The 19,303-nt window shown below is 57.9% G+C and overlaps 1 pseudogene; it reads left to right on the top strand.

Annotated features, from left to right (window-relative positions):
• LOC128945470 (zinc finger protein 208-like) overlaps positions 1-19,303 on the top strand; it is a 463,302-nt pseudogene that overhangs the window by 411,802 nt on the left and 32,197 nt on the right.

Below are 19,303 nucleotides of genomic sequence, written 5' to 3'. Positions count from 1 at the left end.
CCCCTGGAGTGTCCCCAAAGTGTCCCCAAAGTGTCCCCAGTGTGTCCCCAGTGGCCATGGACCCCTGCAAGGTGCGACAATCCCGGCAAGGAGGTGGCAGAGTGGACACAGGGGGTGGGAGGAGGGGGCAGGGGGGACAGAGGGTCACAAAGGGCACAGGAGCGTGTGGCAGGATGGGGGCAGGTGACAGGGGAGTGGAGGAGACCAAGGGTGGCAGGGAGGCGGCAGAAGGGACTGAGGATGGCAGGGAGGTGGCAGAGAGGATGAGTGGCCTGGCAGGGGGGTTGGCAGAGGGGACGAGGAGGTGACAAAGGGATAGAAGGGACAGTAGAGCCCTCCAAGGAGGGGACAAAGGGGACCCTGGGAGGGCACAGGGGCCCACCACAGGTGGCCACAAGCGCCACGGGGTCCCTGACACCTCCTCTGTCCTCTCCCCAGCTGCTAGAGCCACTGGTGGCTGTGGTGACTACCCTGGGCAAGGTGGTGGCCACACTGACCAGGCCATACAAGTGTGTGTGGTGGCGTGTGTACCCAAAGTCCCTGCTCGCAGCCCTGAGGAACTTCACCTGGCACCTCTGTTAGACCCTGGACCATGGTGATGTCAACTCCCTGGGCAGATTCAATGTCCTCACTCTGGCCTGGTCCCTGAGAGTCCTCAAGTTCTGCAACATCAACCCACAGATCTTCTGGGCCAGTGTCTGGCGGGACTTGGTGGCCATGCTCATGGACAGCTGGGTCCAGCTGGCCAGGGAGGCCGCTGATCTCTGTGACACCTGCAGGGACATGGATACTGCTGAGGCCGGTGCTGCAGCCACCACCACTGCCCAGGCTGGGGACCCGTGGGACAAGGCCACCCGCCAGGGGATGTCAATGCACACTCTGATGGCCATGGCCCAGCGGCCGCCAGTGTTTCTGGCCATGAAGGACTTGGCCTTGGCAGTGGCTGCACACAAGGCCCATGTGGCAGTGGCCACCATGAGGTGGTGGCAGCCCCCAAGGCCATGAGAGAGGCCATATTGGCCGCCAGCCAGGCAAGGGCAGCCACCAGGAGGGGACAGTGGGTGGGTGTGGCCCTGGGTCCACTGGAATGCTTGGTGACCGCATATGACAAAGCCACAGGGTACCCCTGGAAAATGCGGCACCTGCTCGGGGACATTGACGCTGCCCTGGAGGGGACAAAGGAGGCATCCCACAATGTCCCCGAGGCCTTGGAGGCCCCCGTGGCTGAGGCTGAGCAGCTGTGGGAGGCCAGCACGCGCCTGTTCATGCATCACCTGCTTGGGACACTTGGGAACATCCACAACCTCCTCTTCAGTCCCTGTGGTGGCCCCAGCAGCAGCACGGTGGCCGAGCAATGCCAAAAAGCCATGGAGGACATCCCAAATCTGCTGCAGGGACAGTGATGTCACCACTGTGATGTCATTGGGGGTGGTGACATCACTGGGGACATCGCTTATGTCATCTGTGCCCTCCCTCCTCTCCACACAGGATTTGGGACAAAACTGGGGAATTTTCTGCGGATTTTCATTGATATTCTTGGTGGGAATTCCTGGGGTGATGTCACTGGGGACACTCTGGGGACACTCTAGCGGCACTCAGGGACACGCAGGGACATGGTGGCAGGTCAGGGGGTGAATGAACCCCCTCAGTGCCTTGCAGCAGAGGCAGCTTTCCGCTGTGGCTGCAGCAGAACTGTGTTATAAATGGCAATAAAATAATTGGCTTTTGCATTTCTGTATTGGCTTTTGCACATGGTAATTGATCACAATTATTTTGCTATGGTGCTTGTTATTGATATAAATTATTGATAATTCCTTCTATCTACTTGTTAGTACAATATAATCTATCTAGGTTTTTTGTCCACTGTAGAGCCTTTTTAATGGTAGCATAATGGTCCCTTGGGGCTCGGTCCTGTCGCCCCCACCCTGTTATCACCGGGACCCCCCATTGTGATGGTGTTCGCAGGGGTCTTCAGATGAGGGAAGAGATGAGGATGCTGACTCCGTGTTTCAGAAGGCTTGACTTATTATTTTATGCTATATATATTATATTAAAACCATACTAAAAGAATAGAAGGAAGGATTTCATCAGAAGGCCAGCTAAGAATACAAAAAGAATGAATAACAAAGGCTTGTGACTGACCAAGACAGTCCAGACAGCTGGGCTGTGATTGGCCATTAATTAGAAACAACCACATGACACCAATCACAGATGCGCCTGTTGCATTCCACAGCAGCAGGTAACCATTGTTTACATTTTGTTTCTGAGGCCTCTCAGCTTCTCAGGAGAAAAAATCCTAAGGAAAGGATTTTTCAGAAAATATCATGGCTGCACCCCATTATCACCAGGGACACCCCTGAATTTACCAGGGCCTCCTCCCCTGGGGTGAAATGCACAGCTTTAGCCAGGGCCCCGTGGAGAATCTGAATAATAGAAATGCTGACACAGCAGCAAAGAAACTTCCTGACTCCAGGGACATCCACCCTATAACCTATCCCTAAAACCATGTAAGGCAATATCTTGTTAACCCTACTATTGGTCACTTATGGTCCCTGTAACCTTTGCCATTGGTCAAGATTGGAACTGGGCCAAGGCTATAAAAGTAGCATACTGTACCCCTACTAACTTAGAAGAAGAAGTGCTGAGACCCTTCACGGACCCCTCCAATAAAGCCATACTTGTGGAACAGCCAGCATCTTCTCCTTCTCCTCTCTCTACCGTCTGCTGGAGCCTCAAGCCAAGGGCAAGCTACCTAGCAAGCAAAGCTGAAATCATAAGAGCTGGCTAGTCACTATAAGAGCTGAATATCCCCCTGCTTGCTAGGGGCTGACCCGCGGCCTTGGTCTGAGCGAGCTGGCCTCTGGCACTCAGTCCCCTTGGGGGCTGAGCTCTGGAGCTGTCATAGCTTGCCTAGGATAAGACCAATTAAGGCTCATTACTCCCCCATGTACTGGGACCCCTCCTTCACTGCCCCCCCATTCACTGTCCCCCCAAAGTTCTGGGACCACCCTGATCCATGAGCCCCACCCAGAGTGTCAGGACACCCCTTGGCCTCCCCCGAATCCCCAGCCTGCACTGGGCCCTGCCAGGGCCAGGCTGGCTCCAAAACCCTGTGTGGAGCCATTCAATAAATGCCAATCGGTCTTGTAGTCATGCCCACAGAGGGGGAGGACTGCTCGGAGCGGCCAGTGGGGAGCGACGGAGCAGGGAGGGGGCAGGGATTGAAAAGAGTTAGAAATGGGACTGTGGGAAATGGGGCGGGGCCCAGTGAGTGATGGCCGATGGGGAGATGAGAGGCCTGGGGGGCTGGAATAGGAGCGTGGGAAGGGGCAGGCAATGAATGGGGTGTGGAAAAGGGGCGGTGCCTGGACAGAAACAAAAGTGGGCGGTGCACAGCAGGTGTGGAATGGGGATGATTCTGGATGATTTTCTCTCCTTTCTCGAACACTTTTGCTGCCATCTTCCCCCACACAATGATGTCATTGATGTACTGCAGCTGTTCTGGAGCCTCACCCCTTTCTAGTGCAGTCTGGATCAGTCCATGACAGATGGTAGGACTGTGCTTCCACCCCTGGGGCAGTTGGTCCCAGGTGTACTGCACACCCCTTCAGGTGAAAGCAAACTGAGGCCTGCATTCTGCTGCCAGAGGAATGGAAAAAAATGTATTAGCAATGCCAATGGTGGCAAACCACTTTGCTGCAGATGGGGCTGTTGAAGGGTGAGTGGGTTTGGCTGACCACCCCTTGGCACTCCAGCTCATGGATCATTTTGTGGATGGGGATCACGGCATCCCAATTCATCCAATACTGCTGGCGGTGCACTGTCAAGGTGGCAATTGGTATCTGTTGCTGTTCTACCCTCAGGAGTCCTACTGCAGATGGGTTTTCTGATAGTCCAGGCAAGGTGTTCAACTGCTTCATGTTCTCTGCCTCTACAGCAGCTATTCCAAAAGCCCACCTGAGTCCCTTTGGGTCTTTGTAAAGCCATTTCGGAGGAAGTTTATGCCCAGAATACATGGGGCCTCTGGGCCAGTCACAACAGGATGTTTCTGGGAAGGATCCACTCCTTCCCAGTCAGGCTCACCTCAGCTCCCAACAGGGTCAATTGCTGGGATCCCCCCGTCAATGGAAACAGGTTCTGCCCCCACATGCCCTGATGGTATCAGGGTACACTGTGCACCAGTATCAACTAAGGCGTTGTATTTTTGTGGTTCTGATGTGCCCGGCCATTGGATCCACACCGTCCAAAAGATCTGGTTTTCCGTGCCTCTCCCTGGCTACAGGCAGGGCCCCCCTTTCCTGGGCATACATGCTAGAGGTACCTTCACTTTAGTGGAACTCCCTTGGTTAGTGTTTCCCTCCTTGAGCTGATGCACCCGTGCTGCCAGGACAGAAGTGGGTTTCCCATTCAACCTTCCCATGTGTCGTAGTTTGACCCTGGCACAATGCCAGCGCCCCCATGAGAATACCCTCTCCCTGGTGTCTGATGTGAGATGTCACCAGGAATAAGCAAAGCAGGCTCCTGCTTAGAAATAAAGAAAACTTTATTAACTAAACTACAAGAAAAGAAAAAAAAAAAACAAGGAAAAAGGAAACTTTACAAAAGCATTTTCCTCCTCCCACCCAGCAAATTTCCCAATGCAATACATTCCCCCCAAATGACCAACTCTCAGTCCGGCACCACCCTTTAGAATACTCAATCTTCAATTCATCAAGAGGAGAGGAGTCCTTCTTGCACCATCGGCTTCCCCTGGAAACACGCTGAAACCTCGTGTGTTTCCATGTCACTCAGCACCGCCCAGAAAATCCTTTGCCATCGTGACACCTTCCTTCCATGCCCAGTGCTCTCACCACTGTGCATGGACCAGAGCTGCTTCTAGGGTTGTCTTTCAAGGATGCCTTGTCTCACTCCAAAAAGGCACAGTCTCTCCTTGGGGACATCTGTCCCCCCCCAAATTTTTTGCATCCCTGGGGCTGAGGGGTACCCACACTGAACCCTCCTGGTTCTGAGGCACTGCCTCCCCCTAAATGCAGTCTCTGTGTCACAGGAAAAAAAAAAATGGTTCCATCTATGGCCACACAAGAAAAGTCCAGCCAAAAGGCCACTCCGTCATCTCTCCCCCGCACTCAAGAGTCTTCTGCACTTCCCTCGTGACCCATCCCCTCTTATCTCATCTCTTATCTCTCTTCTCATTCAGCTCCAGGAGGACCAGCATTTGCAAGGTTTCTATCATGCAAGAAAAGGGTTAAAAATTTCAGTCTCATGCCTGTCTGGAGCTCCGGAACTCCCACGCTGCCCTGCCGGGCACCTTCTCGCTGTACCCCCCCCTTCTCCTCCTGGGCTGGCACCGCTATCAAATTCAGATACCGGCTCTCCCTCTCTATCTGCCCTGCGGGGGGGGTGGGGGGTGGCTGCCCGATGTCTCTTGGCGCTCTTCCACCCTTCCATCCTCCAGGGCCTCCTCACCTCCCATCTCTGTCCAGGCCCAGGCCTACCACATGGCCGCCCCTCCCCTGCCCAGCAGCAGCAGCTGGATGGGGGAGGGAGATCCGACCTCTTTCCCTCGAAGTCCCAAGAGAGCTTCCCAGAGGAGCAGCTCTGGTTTTTAACCCCTGTGTGTTCTCAGAGGTGTCTCTGAACCTCAGTGGCTACATCAGGTACCAATATTAAAATCTGAGCACCTATTGGTAACCACAGCATATCCCAAAAAAAACCCCTACTTCCTGTCAGTGAAACCACGACAAAATTGTACTCTATCAAAATCAGTGTGATTAAGAAAAATTTGCAGAAGTCAATACATAACAGCAAAAGCCAACACTACCCAGTTATTTATAACAAACCCAGGGCAGGTTTTTCCCTTGCATGGAGCACTTGGGCCTTCCCGCGCCCCTTCTGCCCTCGTGCAGAGCCGGTGGCATTTTCCAGCACACGCAGTTTGTAACCAAGAGCCGGGTGCAGCCGAGAAGGCTCCAAGCGCCTCCTTCCAGGCTGACTCTGCAGGTGCCAAGGCTGCTCTGGGCTCTGCCAGGGCTCTGCTGGGGCTCAGCTCTGGGCCAGGCTGGGCCTGCTCTCCCCTCACATTGCTCCGGGCAGCTAAGGCACAGCGGGAGAAGGAAGGGACACGGCAAGGCAGTTGAGGGTTAAGAGAGTTTTTATTAAAAAACTGCCATAACAAACAGGCTGTCCTAACTCCCATAACTAACTACCAGTGCTAACTCCCATAACTAACTACCAGTGCTAACTACCATAACTAACTAGTTGTCCTGACTACTGTAACTGAAAGCTGTCCTCAAGGGCTTCATCTCCTCTGCTGCTCCCTCAGTTGCTTCGCTGCAGTGATCAGAGGGGTCAGGCTGGAGAGAGGCTTGGCTGATGATAAAAATGGGTGCTGCCCAAAGGATAAAAAGGAAAGAAATGCACTGTTACTTTCCAGAGTCAAGTTCCTCACAGGGTCTGTTGCAACAGGACAAAGGGAAGTGGTTTGAAATTCAGGAGGGGGAAGCAGGCTCAGATTAGATCTAAGGAAGAATTTTTTAACCAGCAGAGTGGGGAAACACTGACAGAAGGTGCCCAGAGATGTGGGAGGTGCCTCCTCCCTGGAAACATCCAAGCTCAGGTCAGGCAGGGCTCTGGGCCCCCTGAGCTGCTTGAAGATGTCCCTGCTCACTGTGGGGCACCAGGCCCAGATGAGCTCCAAAGGAGCTGCCAAGCCACAGCAGGCGAGGGTTCTGCTTGCTCTGCGTGTGGAACGCAGCCAGACTGGAGACTGTCGGAGGGGGCCCCACAAGAAAACCCCTCCCTGGCGCTGCTGCTTCCCCTGCAGCCCCTGGCCCTCAGCTGCAGCAGCTCCTGGGCAGCCCAGCACCGCTCCTCGTCCGGCTCCAGGCTGCACTCGAGGCAGTCCCGCAGCAGAGCCGACAGGCGCCGGGGCTCCTGCAGCTGCGGGGTCCCGTTCTGCCGCATCAGAGCGCGAGCCTGCAGGGAAAGCAAACTCAGCACTCTGCCAGCTCCCTTCACACCCACACGGGCTCACATCCACCCCGGGCCTCAGCCCCAGCTCCAGGGGCACTTTCCTCCCTGCCACAGATGCTGCTCAGAGCTCATTTTGCTATGCCAACCAAAAAACCCAAACCCTGGGGCTGCCACAGCCACTGCAACATCCAAATGATCTCGCCTTGAGAGCCAGTTTCATTGGCTGACTCTGTCAGTAGGAACCTCCATCAGAAATAGCACATTTTGCTTCTCCAAATGTGGACACCAGCTTTACAGGCCATTTTCCAGAGTCAGTGTGGTCTGCCTGTGTTATTTCAGAGGATTCTTACATCAAGTGCATCTCTGTAGTGCCACTGACACTCAAGTAAATGCATTCCTGATGCCCCATCCCAGAAACTGCCAGGCAAGAAACAGGAGGTTTGTCACCATGAATGATGACGACCCTGTCACCTCCCTGAGCCAAGCCCTGGCTGCCTGCAAGAGCACGCCATGGATCTCCCAGAACCGTGTGACAATGGTGGCCAGCAAGTGGCAGGGGTTGGTGGCTGCACTTGTGGACCGCTGGACCGAGCTGGCCAGGAGGGTCTCTGAGCTCCGCAACACCTGGAGGGAGGTGGCTGCTGAGGCGTCCACCACCCGGGCCAGGGAGCTGCAGGACGTGGCTGCCCGTGATGGGACAGCTCAGGAAAACATGGTGGAGCTGGGTCAGGCCCTGGGCAGGGAAGAGGGGGCCGAGGTGGTGGCCGGGCATGGAGCCCAGGTGAGGAGAGAGGCCAGGGTGGCTGCCAGCGAGGCAACAAGGGCCACCATGGTGAGACAGCGGGTGGAGGCGGCCCTGGGGCTGCTGGAGCGCTTGGTGGCCACGTGTGATGAAACCACCGCGTTCCCCTGGGAGCTGCAGCTGAGGGTTGGGGACATCAAGGCCGCCCTGAAGGGGACAAATGAGGCGTCCCCCGATGTCCCCGAGGACTTGGTGGCCAAGGTGGCTGTGGCCGAGTGGCTGTGGGAGGCCAACGCCCGCCTGGTCAAGGATCACCTGGGGGAAACACTTCAAGACATCATTGACTTCTATTTCGGTTGTTGTCCCGACAGTCCCTGTTGCCGCATCGTGGCCGAGTGGTGCCAAAGAGCAATCGAGGACATCCCAAGGCTCGATTCCAGAGTGTCCCCAAGGTGTCCCCAGTGTCTCCCCAGTGAGCATGGAGCTCCAAGAGGTGCGACAGGGGGATGGGGGACGCGGGGGGACGTGGGGACAGAGGGGACAGGGAGAGGAGGCACGGGCAGGGGGAAGGGGGCAATGGAGGATGTAGGGTACAGAGGATCGCAAAGGGGACAGAAGGGAGTGGCAGGAAGTGGGGAGGTGACAGAGAAGGGGAGGAGACACAGAGAGGGATGGGGCAGTGGGGGATGGGGAGACATAGGGGGATGGGGACATGGGAGGTGGCAGAGGCTATGGGTGCGGTGGTAGGGGGTGGCAGAGGGGGAACAGTGTATGGGCAGAGTGGAAGAGGGGACAGCAGAGGGACACAGTGCAGGAGGGGCTACGAGGGGAGGGGCAGGGGAATGAAGGGAACAAGAGGCTGAGAAAGGGACAGAGGTGACAGAGGGGGCCCCTCGGGGGCAGGGGGCCACCTCAGGAGGCTGTAAGTGGCACCAGGTCCCTGACACCTCCCCTGTCCCCTTCCAGCTGTCCCTGGCCGTGCTGCAGCCACAGGTCACTGTGGTGGCCATCCTGGGCGAGCTGCTGGCCACCCTGCCCAGCCTGGACGCGATGATGCTGCTGCTCCTGTCTCCAAGCTGCCTGTACTGGGACCTGATGGACTTCACCAAGGAGCTCCAGATCACCCTGTACCGCTTTGATGCCGCCTGGTAGCACTGCAATGTCACCTCTGATGATGATGGCCCTGTCACCTCCCTGAGCCAGGCCCTGGCCGCCTACAAGAGCACCCCATGGACCACCTGCGACAATGTGACAATCGCAGCCAGCGAGTGGCAGGGGTTGGTGTCTGTGCTTGTGAACAGATGGGCCCAGCTGGCCAGGGCGGCCACTGAGCTCCACAGCACCTGCAGGGATTTGGCCACCAAGGCGGCCGACAGGGCGGCCACAACCACTGCCCGGGCCAGGGAGCTGCAGGACGAGGCTGCCCGTGATGGGACAGCTCAGGAAAACATGGTGGAGCTGGGTCTGGCCCTGGGCAGGGAGGAGGGGGCCGAGGTGGTGGCCGGGCATGGAGCCCAGGTGAGGAGAGAGGCCAGGGTGGCTGCCAGCGAGGCAACAAGGGCCACCATGGTGAGACAGCGGGTGGAGGTGGCCCTGGGGCTGCTGGAGCGCTTGGTGGCTGCGTGTGACGAAGCCACCGCGTTCCCCAGGAGCTGCAGCACCTGCTCAGGGACATCGATGCCACCCTGGAGGGGACAAATGAGGTGTCCCCTGATGTCCCTGAAGACTTGGTGGCCAAGGTGGCCGTGGCCGAGCAGCTGTGGGAGACCAAGACGCACCTGGTCAACGATCACCTGCTGGGGGCAGTTGATGACATCATCAAGGTCTATTTCACTGGTGGTCCTGCCTGCCCCAGTGCCTGTGGGGTGGCCGAGCGGTGCCAAAGAGCCACTGAGGACATCCCAAGGCTCCTTCGACCCCCAGAGTGTCCCCAGAGCATCCCCAGTGTGTCCCCAGTGAGCGTGGAGCCCCAAGAGGTGCGATGGGTTGGGGGAGTGGGGGACAGAGGGGACACTGGGGGTGAGGGGCAGTGGAGAATGGGGGGAGATGGGGGATGTGGTGGCAGGGGACAGCGGGTGGCAGAGGGGACAGGAGGCAGTGGCAGGAAGGGGAGAGGTGACAGAGCGGGGGAGGGGAAATGGTGTGGGGGCAGGGGGGGATGGGGGTGACACACGGGGATGGGGACATGAGGGCTGGCAGAAGGGACAGCAGAGGGTGGCAGAGGCTATGAGTGTGGTGGCAGGGCCTGGCAGCAGGGACAGCAGGGAGGGTGGCAGGGGGTGGCTGAGGTGATGAGGGGGTGACAAAGGGACAGAGGGGACAGCAGAGCCCTCCAGGGAAGGGACAAATGGGATCCCAGGAGGGCACAGGGGCCACACAAGAGGCCACATGTGCCACCAGGTCCCTGGCACTTCCCCTGTCCCCCTGTCCCCTCCCCAGCTGCTGGAGGCTCTGGTGTCCGTGGTGGCCACTCTGGGCGATGTGACAGCCACCGTGACCGGGCCACACCGGGGCGTGCGGCGCTGTGCGCCCCCAAAGTTGCTGCACGCGGCCCTGAGGATCTTCACCTGGAGCCTCCGTAAGGCCCTGGAACACCCCGGTGTCACCTCCCTGGATGACCCTGCTGTCCCCTCCCTGGCCACCCTCGGGGCCACCCCTGGGGCCACCTGGGCCGATGTGAGAGCCGCGGGCAGCGCCTGGCGGGAGTTGGTGTCTGTGTGTGAGGAGAGATGGAAACAGCTGGTCGAGGAGGTCACCAAGCTCCGTGATGCCTGCGAGGACGCAGCCCTCGCCTGGGCCAGGGACCGGCAGGACAAGGCCACCCGCAGGGGGACAGCTGGGGACAACCTGGCAGCCACAGCCCAGCAGCTCATGGTGGCCCTGGACAGGGATGAGGAGGCCTCAGTGGGGGCCACACGTGATGCCCAGGTGGCAATGGCCACCAATGAGGCCATGGGAGAGGCTCTGGTGGCCTCCAGGCGGGCGAGGGCGGCCATCAGGAGGAGACATTGGGCAGATGTGGCCCTGGAGCCTGAAGCCATTCATTACAATGAACAATAGTTTCTGAGAAATAAAAGAATTAAAAGACACTTTATCAAGGGAATTGCAGAAGTTAATAAATAACCTAAAATACACTGTTAGGGAGAACTTTGATTAGATATCTAGATAAGTTAATAAATAATCTAAAATACACTCACAGAAGAAACTTTGGAATTAGAATATTTGAAGAAGCGAAAGTAGAAGCCAAAAAGTTAAGGTGACCTGCCAAGCCGTCAGAATCAAGCCAAGTGCAACAGTGACTTCTGCCAAGCCATGGAAAAACATGCCAAGGATAACAGGAAAATGCCCAAATTAGGAGAAGCTTAAAATTTAAGTAAGGAAGACCAAGAGTTCCCGGAAAACTCCACCTATACTCCTGCCTGCCTATGAATATGCATGTAATAAATGATGTAACCTTGTTCAAAATTGTATAAAAACCTGCTTTTGCTGTACCTAATTTAGAAATCCATTTAGTGATTTCTCCAACGCGTTGTCAATAAATACCTCCTGCCTATAGACCTTAAATCGAGTCTCTGGGCAGCTTATTATCGCCTTTTGGGGCAAAATTCGGCATCAAGCCACTGCAGCGCTTGGTGGGTGCGTGTGACAGAGCCACTGAGTTTATCAGTTGCATGGAGTGCCAGCTCAGGGACATTGAGGCTGCCCTGGAGGGGACAAAGGAGGCATCCCCCAATGTCCCTGAGGACTTGGTGGCGAAAGTAGCCAAGTTTGAGCAGCTGTGGGAGGCCAGCGCCCGCCTGTTCAAGCATCACCTTTTGGGGACACTTGGGGACATCCACGACTTCCTCTTGAGTCCCTATGGTGGCCGTGGTGGCCTCAATGGCCCTGGCAGCCGTGCAGTGGCTGAGCAGTGCCAAAAAGCCATTGAGGACATCCCAAGGATGCTGCGGGGACAGTGATGTCACCACTGTGATGTCATTGGTGCGTGATGTCACTGGAGAGACTTGTGGACAGTTGAGTGCCACCAGCTCCTTGAGTGCCACAGCGCTGTGTGTCACCAAGAGCCCCTCGAGTGCCACCAGTTCTTCTAGTGCCACCAGCTTCTCATGTCACCAAGAGCACCTCAAGTGCCACCAGCTCCTTATGTCACCACGAGCCTCCAGAGTGCCACCAGTTCCTCAAGTGCCACCAAGAGACCCCCGAGTGTCACCAGGACTGGCCCAGTCGCTGTGTGGGGGTCCCTGGTGTCACCGGCATCTCTCTCTGTGTCTCACACGCCGCCCTTGAACACCCACTGGGACCCCCCTGAGCACCGGGACCCCCGAATTTCACCGTCCTCGTGCACCGGGACGCCCCCCTCAGGACCCCCCTCAGGCATCAGGACCCTCGAGTTTCCCTCCCTCTCCTCGTGCACCGGCACCATCGGACCCTTCCCAAGGAACCGGGACCCTCCCCTGGTGCACCGGGACCACCGGAGACCCCCCCATCAATCAGTGCTGTCATCGTTCATTGGGACCCCCCGTCAGGCACTGGGACCACCAGAAACCTCTCCAAATCACCGAGCACCGAGACCCCCCCTCGTGCACTGGGGCCACTGGAGACTCCCCCGAATCACTGAGCACCCCCTGTGCACCAGCACCGGGACTGGACCCTCCTCGTGCCCTGATCCCCCCTCACCGAGCGCCGGGACAGGGACCCCCCTTTGTGCCCCCCCCCCCATCATGGGGGTTCTGCCCCCTCCCCTTTGAGCCCCCAGAGCCGCGGGACCCCCGGGAGCAGCACCGGGACTGGGGGGAGCCAGGAGTGGGACCAGGGGGCTCCGAGCGCTGGGGGGGCACAGGGGGGTCCCCAGCACTGGGGGGGTCTCTTGGGGCTCAGTCCTGTCCCCCCCTCCCCCATTATCAGCCAGGACCCCCTGTGAGAAACACGGGTCAGAATTGAAATATTTATAAATGTTTGTTAAAGGTTAAAATTCTGGTGCTAATTGCCAAAAGCTCACCGTTAATTAAGCCATGTTCTTTACGTCCTGTTACATCAAAGAGGTTTTCATGCATATTCATTAGGGTTTATGCATATTCATAATATAATGTTAATCAAAATATATATTAGTATTATATAGAGAGAGTAATACAGTAGCAATATTATATATTTCATAAAAATATTTTACATTAATGTATTTTATACTAACAATTTATGTTACACTTATGTATTATTAATATATTAACTAAAAATTTGCTCCTTTTTATATAAAATTATGCATATATTTTTCTATATTCTATATAAATTATTTTCAAACATTCCTGTGAGTTCAGATGTTCTTTTGTTTGGTTTTAACCCTTGACTTGCCTCCATGCTATCTTGTGCATTAAACCAATTAATTTTATTTCTCCTTGCAGTTAAATCGTGTCGTGTTTTCACTCTCTGGTGACGAGAGAAGAATTCATAAATTCTTCTTTTTTGCTGTTTTGCTACCGGCGTGGAACTGGGGACACTGGGACAGAAATGAGAACACTGGGACAGGATGGGGACACTGGGATGGTGACTTTGGTATGGGGACAATGGGGCGGTGGCATTGGGCTGGCACTGAGAGCACTGGGCTGGTGGCACTGGGACAGGACTGGGGACACTGGGCTGGTACTGGGTTGCTGATGCCAGCATTAATTAATTAATTAACCCCCCAAGCCCCGATTGTTTGCGAAGGCAAATCTCTTTTTGCATTCATCGCTCAGGGGAACCCTTCCCATCGTTCCTTTGATCTCTCGGTGCCGGCTCGATCTCCCCGCGGAGCCAGAGCCGATGTCCAAGGAATGGCGCCCGCCGGAAAGGGGCGGGGTGATGTGACGTCACAAAACCAGGCCCCGCCCCCCGCATGGCCACGGCCCGCTGGCGGCCCCGCTGGTGGCCAGGTGACACCGCGATGTCCCCTCACCCACTGGGCCACCTGGCAGGACACGGCCACTGCGGGCAGGGCCAGCAGCAGGTGACCGTCCTCAGCCACCCCAGGGACATTGTGGGGACACGGGGACACCGCACAGGTGGCACCAGGGACACAGCAGTGCCACCCATCCAGTGCCACCCGTTCAATCCCAATGGCACCAGTTCAATCCCAGTGTCCCTGTGCCACTGCCACCAGCCCTGTCCCCATGTCCCCAGTTCCATCCCAGTGCCACCAGTCCAGTGCCAGCAGTCCAGTGTCCCCAGGGCTGCCCCACTGTCACACCCCAGTGTCCCCAGTTCAATCCCAGTGCCACCAGGTTCATCCCAGTGCCACCAGCCCAGTTCTATCCCAGTGCTCTCAGTGCCAGCCCAGTGCCACCACCCCACTGTCCCCATACCAATGTCACCATCCCAGTCTTCCCAGTCCCCTCTCATTGTCCCCAGCTCCAGCCCAGTGTCCTCAGTCCTGCTCCAGTGCCACCTGCCCAGTTCCATCCCTGTGCTCCCAGTGCCACCACCCCATCGTCCCCATACCAATGTCTCCATCCCATTGCCACCAGTTTCACCCCAGTGTCCCCCTTCCTGTCCCACTATCCCTGTCCATTTTCCTGCCAGGATTTTGATTTGAAATTGGTTTTTGTGGATTGTTTTTGGAGATCCAGTAGGGGTCTGGGCTTTGGGATTGGTTTGGATCCAGGATTTGTGACCTTTTAGGATTGGATTTGTGGTATCCAGTGGCATTTGGGATCTGGGAAGTTTTGGATCCAGGATTTGGGATTTGAGACCATTTGGGGTTATTCCTTGGGATTCAGTAGGATTTGGGATCGCTTGGGAGCCTTGGTGTCCCCAACAACCCCCCAATGTCCCCAAGGAGTCTCTTTTTCTCCCCTTCCCAGGCTCCGCTTGGAACCCCGCCCCTTTCCCACGCCCCATTCCTTGCTCGCAAGGCCCCGCCCAGTTTCGTTCCCATTTAGGCCCCGCCCCTTTCCCCGCAACATCCCTTCTCCGTGAAGCCACGCCCAGTTTTGTTTCCCTCCAGGCCCCGCTCCTTTCCCACACCCCCATTCCTTGCCCGCTTTTTCCCACGCTCCCCTTTTCTCCGCATCCCAGGCCACGCCCTCTCCCCTCCCCATTGGCCGCCGCTCATGGGGCTCCGCCCCTTTTCTACGCTCCCATTCCTCGCCTTTCCAATCCCCGCCCCCTCCCCTCTCTGCCAGTCTCCATTGGCCGTCCTGCGGGGCCCCGCCTCCCCGTGGGCGTGACTACAAGCCTGATTGGCTTTGATTGACAGGCTCCGCTCAGCGGCGGCCCCACTGGGGCCCAACGCGGGCCGGGGATCGGGGGGGCCGGGGAGGGGGTCGGGGCATTTCGGGGGGGTTCAATCAATGGGGGGTGCCGGGGGGGTCCTGGTGAGTGCGGGGGGGGTCCCATGGATTGGGGGGTCCTGGTGAGTGGGAGGGCAGTGAGGGGTGGGGTGTGGGGGTCGGGTCCCATGGATGGTGGTGTCGGTGTCATGGCGCACTGGGGGGAGCTCATGGATCGGGGGGGTCCCAGCGCTTTGGGGGAATCGGTGAAGGGGGGAGCAGTGAATGGGGGGGCCCTGGTAAATTGGGGGAGGGAGGGTCCTTGATGATAACGGGGCTGGGGGCAGAGGCAGGGACTCAAGGCACCATTAGGCAAACAATAAATCGGTAACACAGTGCACACATCAACGGATAGATTATATTGTACCAGCAGGCAGCTGCAAGGGATTATCAGTCATCAGTATTAATATCAAGCACCATAGCAAAATACTTGTGATTAATAACAACAATTGCAAAAGCCAATACAGGAATTGCAAAAGCCAATTATTATATTGTCATTTATAACCCGGCTCCACTGCAGCCACGGTGGAAAGCTGCCTCTGCTGAAGGCACCGAGGGGGCTCATTCAGCCCCTGACCTGCTACCATGTCCCTGCGTGTCCCCAAAGTGTCCCTGCGTGTCTCTGAGCATCCCAAGTGACAGTACCCCAGGAATTCCCATCAGGATTTGGGACAATTTCAAAGAAAATTCCCAGAAAATTCCCTAAATTTGTCTCAAATCCCATGTGGGGAGTAGGGACTGGACAAGTGACACCAGTGATGTCCCTGATGATGTCACTGTCCCCAGTGACAGCACAGTGGTGACATCACTGTGCCCACAGCAGACTTGGGATGTCCTCGATGGCTCTTTGGCATTTCTCGGCCACCTCACAGTGGCTATGGTTATCAAGCCAAGGGTCATAACAAGAATCCAAGTAGATGCACTCCATGTCCCAAAGTGTGTGCAGCAGGTGATCGTTAGCCAGGCGGGCGCTGGCATCCCACAGCCGCTCGGCCTCGGCCACCTTGGCCGCCAAGGTCACACGGAAGTCGCGGGACGGCTCATTTGTCCCCTTCAGGGCAGCTTCGATGTCCCGAACCCTGCGCCGCAGCTCCCGGGGGAATGCAGTGGCTTTGTCACGTGCGGCCACCAATTGCTCCAGCATCTCCAAGGCCGCCTCTGCCTGCTCTCTCATTGTGGTGGCCTCCTCCTCCTCCTCACTGCTGTCCACCTCGGCCTCTCCCATAGCATCTTCTATGGCCGCAGTGGTGCCCTCACCGGCGACCACGTCCCTGCAGGCGTCCCGGAGCTCGGTGGCCTTCCCCAGCAGCTGGAACCAGCTGTCCACGAGTGTGGCCACCAACTTCCGCCAGGCCCTGGCCACCCTCGTCACCTGGGCCCAGGTGGTCCATGGGGTGCTCTCATAGGCGGCCAGGGCCTGGCCCAGGGAGGTGAGAGTGTACTTGCGCTCGAAGGTGACACCACGGTGCCACCAGGTGACGCCACCGTGGTCCAGGGTGTTCCGGAGGCGAGTGGCGAAGCCCTCCAGGCCTGCGTGCAGGCACTCTGGGGGCACATCCAGCACCTCATCGATTTTTTCCGTGGGGCCATGGTGTCTGCCACCTTGTTCAGGGTGGCCACCACGGTGACCAGCGACTCCAGCAGGGATGGGAACAGCTGAGGAGGGGACAGGGGAGGTGTCAGGGACCTGGTGACTCCTGTGGCCTCCTGCGGTGGTGCCTTTGTGCCCTCCCAGGGTCCCATTCGTCGCCTCCCTGGAGGGCTCTGCTGTCCCCTCTGTCCCTTTGTTACCCCCTCGTCCCCTCTGCCACACCCTGCCCCCCACTGTCCCCCCAACCCCACCACCCTCAGTCCCCTCCATCCCTCTGTCACGTCCCCCCTTCCTGCCACACCCTCCTGTCCCCCTTGTGAACCCCTCTCCCCTCCTGCCCCTCCACCACCTTGCTCCCCTCTGGCCCCCCCAGCCCCTCCCGCCACCCCCTGTGTCCCCTGTGTCCCCTGTGTCCCCTGTGTCCCCTCCTGCCCCCGCGCCGGGATTGTCGCACCTCGCGGGGCTCCATGGCTGCTGGGGGACACGCCGGGGACGCCTTGGAGACACTCTGGTGACACTTTGGTGACACTCTGGGGAGTGAACACACCCGAGCGACACTCAGAGACTCGCCCGAATGGGGCGGCCGGGGGGGTGGGGAGGGGCGAGGGAAAGGTGAGGTCACCCCCCAGCACCGCCCCCCCGCCGGCAGGGCCAGGGCGGGGTCCCCAATGTCCCGCCGATGTCCCCAACGAGACCCCAATGTCCCCTGAGTGTCCCCACACGGCCCTGATGTCTCCTCAGGGTCCTGAACAAGGCCCAAGTGTCCCCTGATGTCCTGTTGGGGACACTGCAGGGACATCAGGGACATTGTGGTGACCCAAAACGGGACAGGGGACGTCAAGTTGGCCCTGGTGTCTCCAAGGGAAGGACACGGGGGTGTCCCCAAGGTCCCCAATGTCCCTCAGGGTGTCCCCGTGCCCCAGCGGTGACAGTGCCACCCACGTGTCCCCACCCTGTCCCTACCCCTGCCCCGCCAGTGCCCCCTGGGCCACCTCCAGCCTCCGTGTCACCTCCTTGTGCCCTTCCCCCGGTGTCCCCAAGGCCACCACGATGTCCCCGAGCACCCGGGCAGCGCTGGGGAAGCCCTGTCCCCTTGTCCCTCAGGGCGTCACCTCCCTGTCCCGGGTGACAGCGGCCGCCAACGTCCCCAGCACCAGCGTCACCTCCTCCAGCCGCCCCAGCACATCCGCGGTGACCTTGTTGGTGGCCGCGGGGGCCTCGGCGCTGGCCCTGGTGGCCGCCATCCACCGGGCGCGGTCATGCAGGCGCTGGGCCATGTCCCGCTGGTGGCCCCGCTGGTGGCCAGGTGATGCTGCAATGTCCTCAGATCCCGCCAGGCCACCCTGCAGGACACGGCCACCATGGCCAGGGCCAGCAGCAGGTGACCATCCTCGGCCACCCCCAGGGACACTGCAGGGACATGGGGACACTGGACAGGTGGCACCAGGGACATGGCAGTGCCACCAGCCCAGTGCCACCAGTTCAATCCCCGTGTCCCTGTGCCACTGCCACCAGTCCTGTCCCAGTGTCCCCAGTTCCCCAGTGCCACCAGCCCAGTGCCACCAATTCCACCCCAGTGCCACCAGTTCTATCCCACTGTCACCACCCCAGTGTCCCCAGGGCTGTCCCAGTGCCACCACCCCTGTGTCATCATTCCAGTGCCACCAACCCGGTGCCACCAGTTCCATTCCAGTGTCAGCAACCCAACGCCCCAGTTCTGTCCCACTGTCACCAGTGTTTTGGGGGTTTTGGGGGATCCCAGGTGGAGTTTGGGGGCTCCCGGGGGAGTTTGAGGGAATCCCAGATAAAGTTTGGAGGGTCCTGGGGGGGTTGGGGGGATCCTGGAAGGTTTGGAGTTCCCAGGTGAGGTTTTGGGGGTCCCAGGTGAGGTTTCCAGGGAATTGGGTAATCCCAGTTGAGAATTCCCAAAGATTTGGGGTTTCCCAGGTGAGAACACGGGCTGGGGGTTCAGGGGGGCCGAGGGGCTCGGGCCTGGGAGCATTTTGGGGGCTTCAATCAATGGGGAGGGCCTGGGGGGTGCTGTGGGGGAGGTGTGGTGAGTGTGTGGGGGGCTGTCATGGATTTGATGCCTCAGGCTTTGGCTTTTCTGTTTTTCAGATTCTGTGCTGCTTTACTCTCTGGGTCTGGGCTTCATTTTAAGGGATGCTGAGCTCTGTTCACAGAGCAGGGAGACAAAACAATTCCTGCTCTAGCTGGGAACCCAAGGACAAATAATCCAAACTTCAGGCCCGAGAGCATAAACAAGGGGCACTGAAGAGATCAAAACAAGAAGGATGGGACTTCATCATCTAAAGACATAATTGGACAATTAACTCCAATATGCAAATGGAGCAGAACTTATAAAAGTGACAGACCTCGTGACCGGCCGTCCATTTTGTGGCCATTTTGGTCCATCTTGGGCGTAGCCCTGGCTGGGCTCTTGTTCGGCCCAAGGTGTATCCATGGAGGCCTTTTAACAAATGCCTGCTTTATTGTGTAACCGTGCCTGGCCTCTGTTCTAGGTCAGCCTTGTGAAGGCCTCAGTTTGTGGCGAGCACGAAGGGAGCCGAGGCACCTGGGCAGGGCTGGAGCAGAGGCAGAGGAAGGTGCAGCTGCTGCCCCCAGCCCGCGGCACTGGCGGGGCCCAGGTGCGGGGCAGAGGGTGCGGGAGGCCGAGAAGCTCGGGAGGAGCGAGAG

This window comes from Melozone crissalis, unplaced genomic scaffold (assembly GCF_028551555.1).
Source record: "Melozone crissalis strain CALT ecotype California unplaced genomic scaffold, PUWL_Pcris_2 ptg000066l_1, whole genome shotgun sequence".
Classification (NCBI taxonomy): domain Eukaryota; kingdom Metazoa; phylum Chordata; class Aves; order Passeriformes; family Passerellidae; genus Melozone; species Melozone crissalis.
Note: the sequence above shows the minus strand (reverse complement) of the source record. Positions and strands in the feature narration are given on the sequence as shown.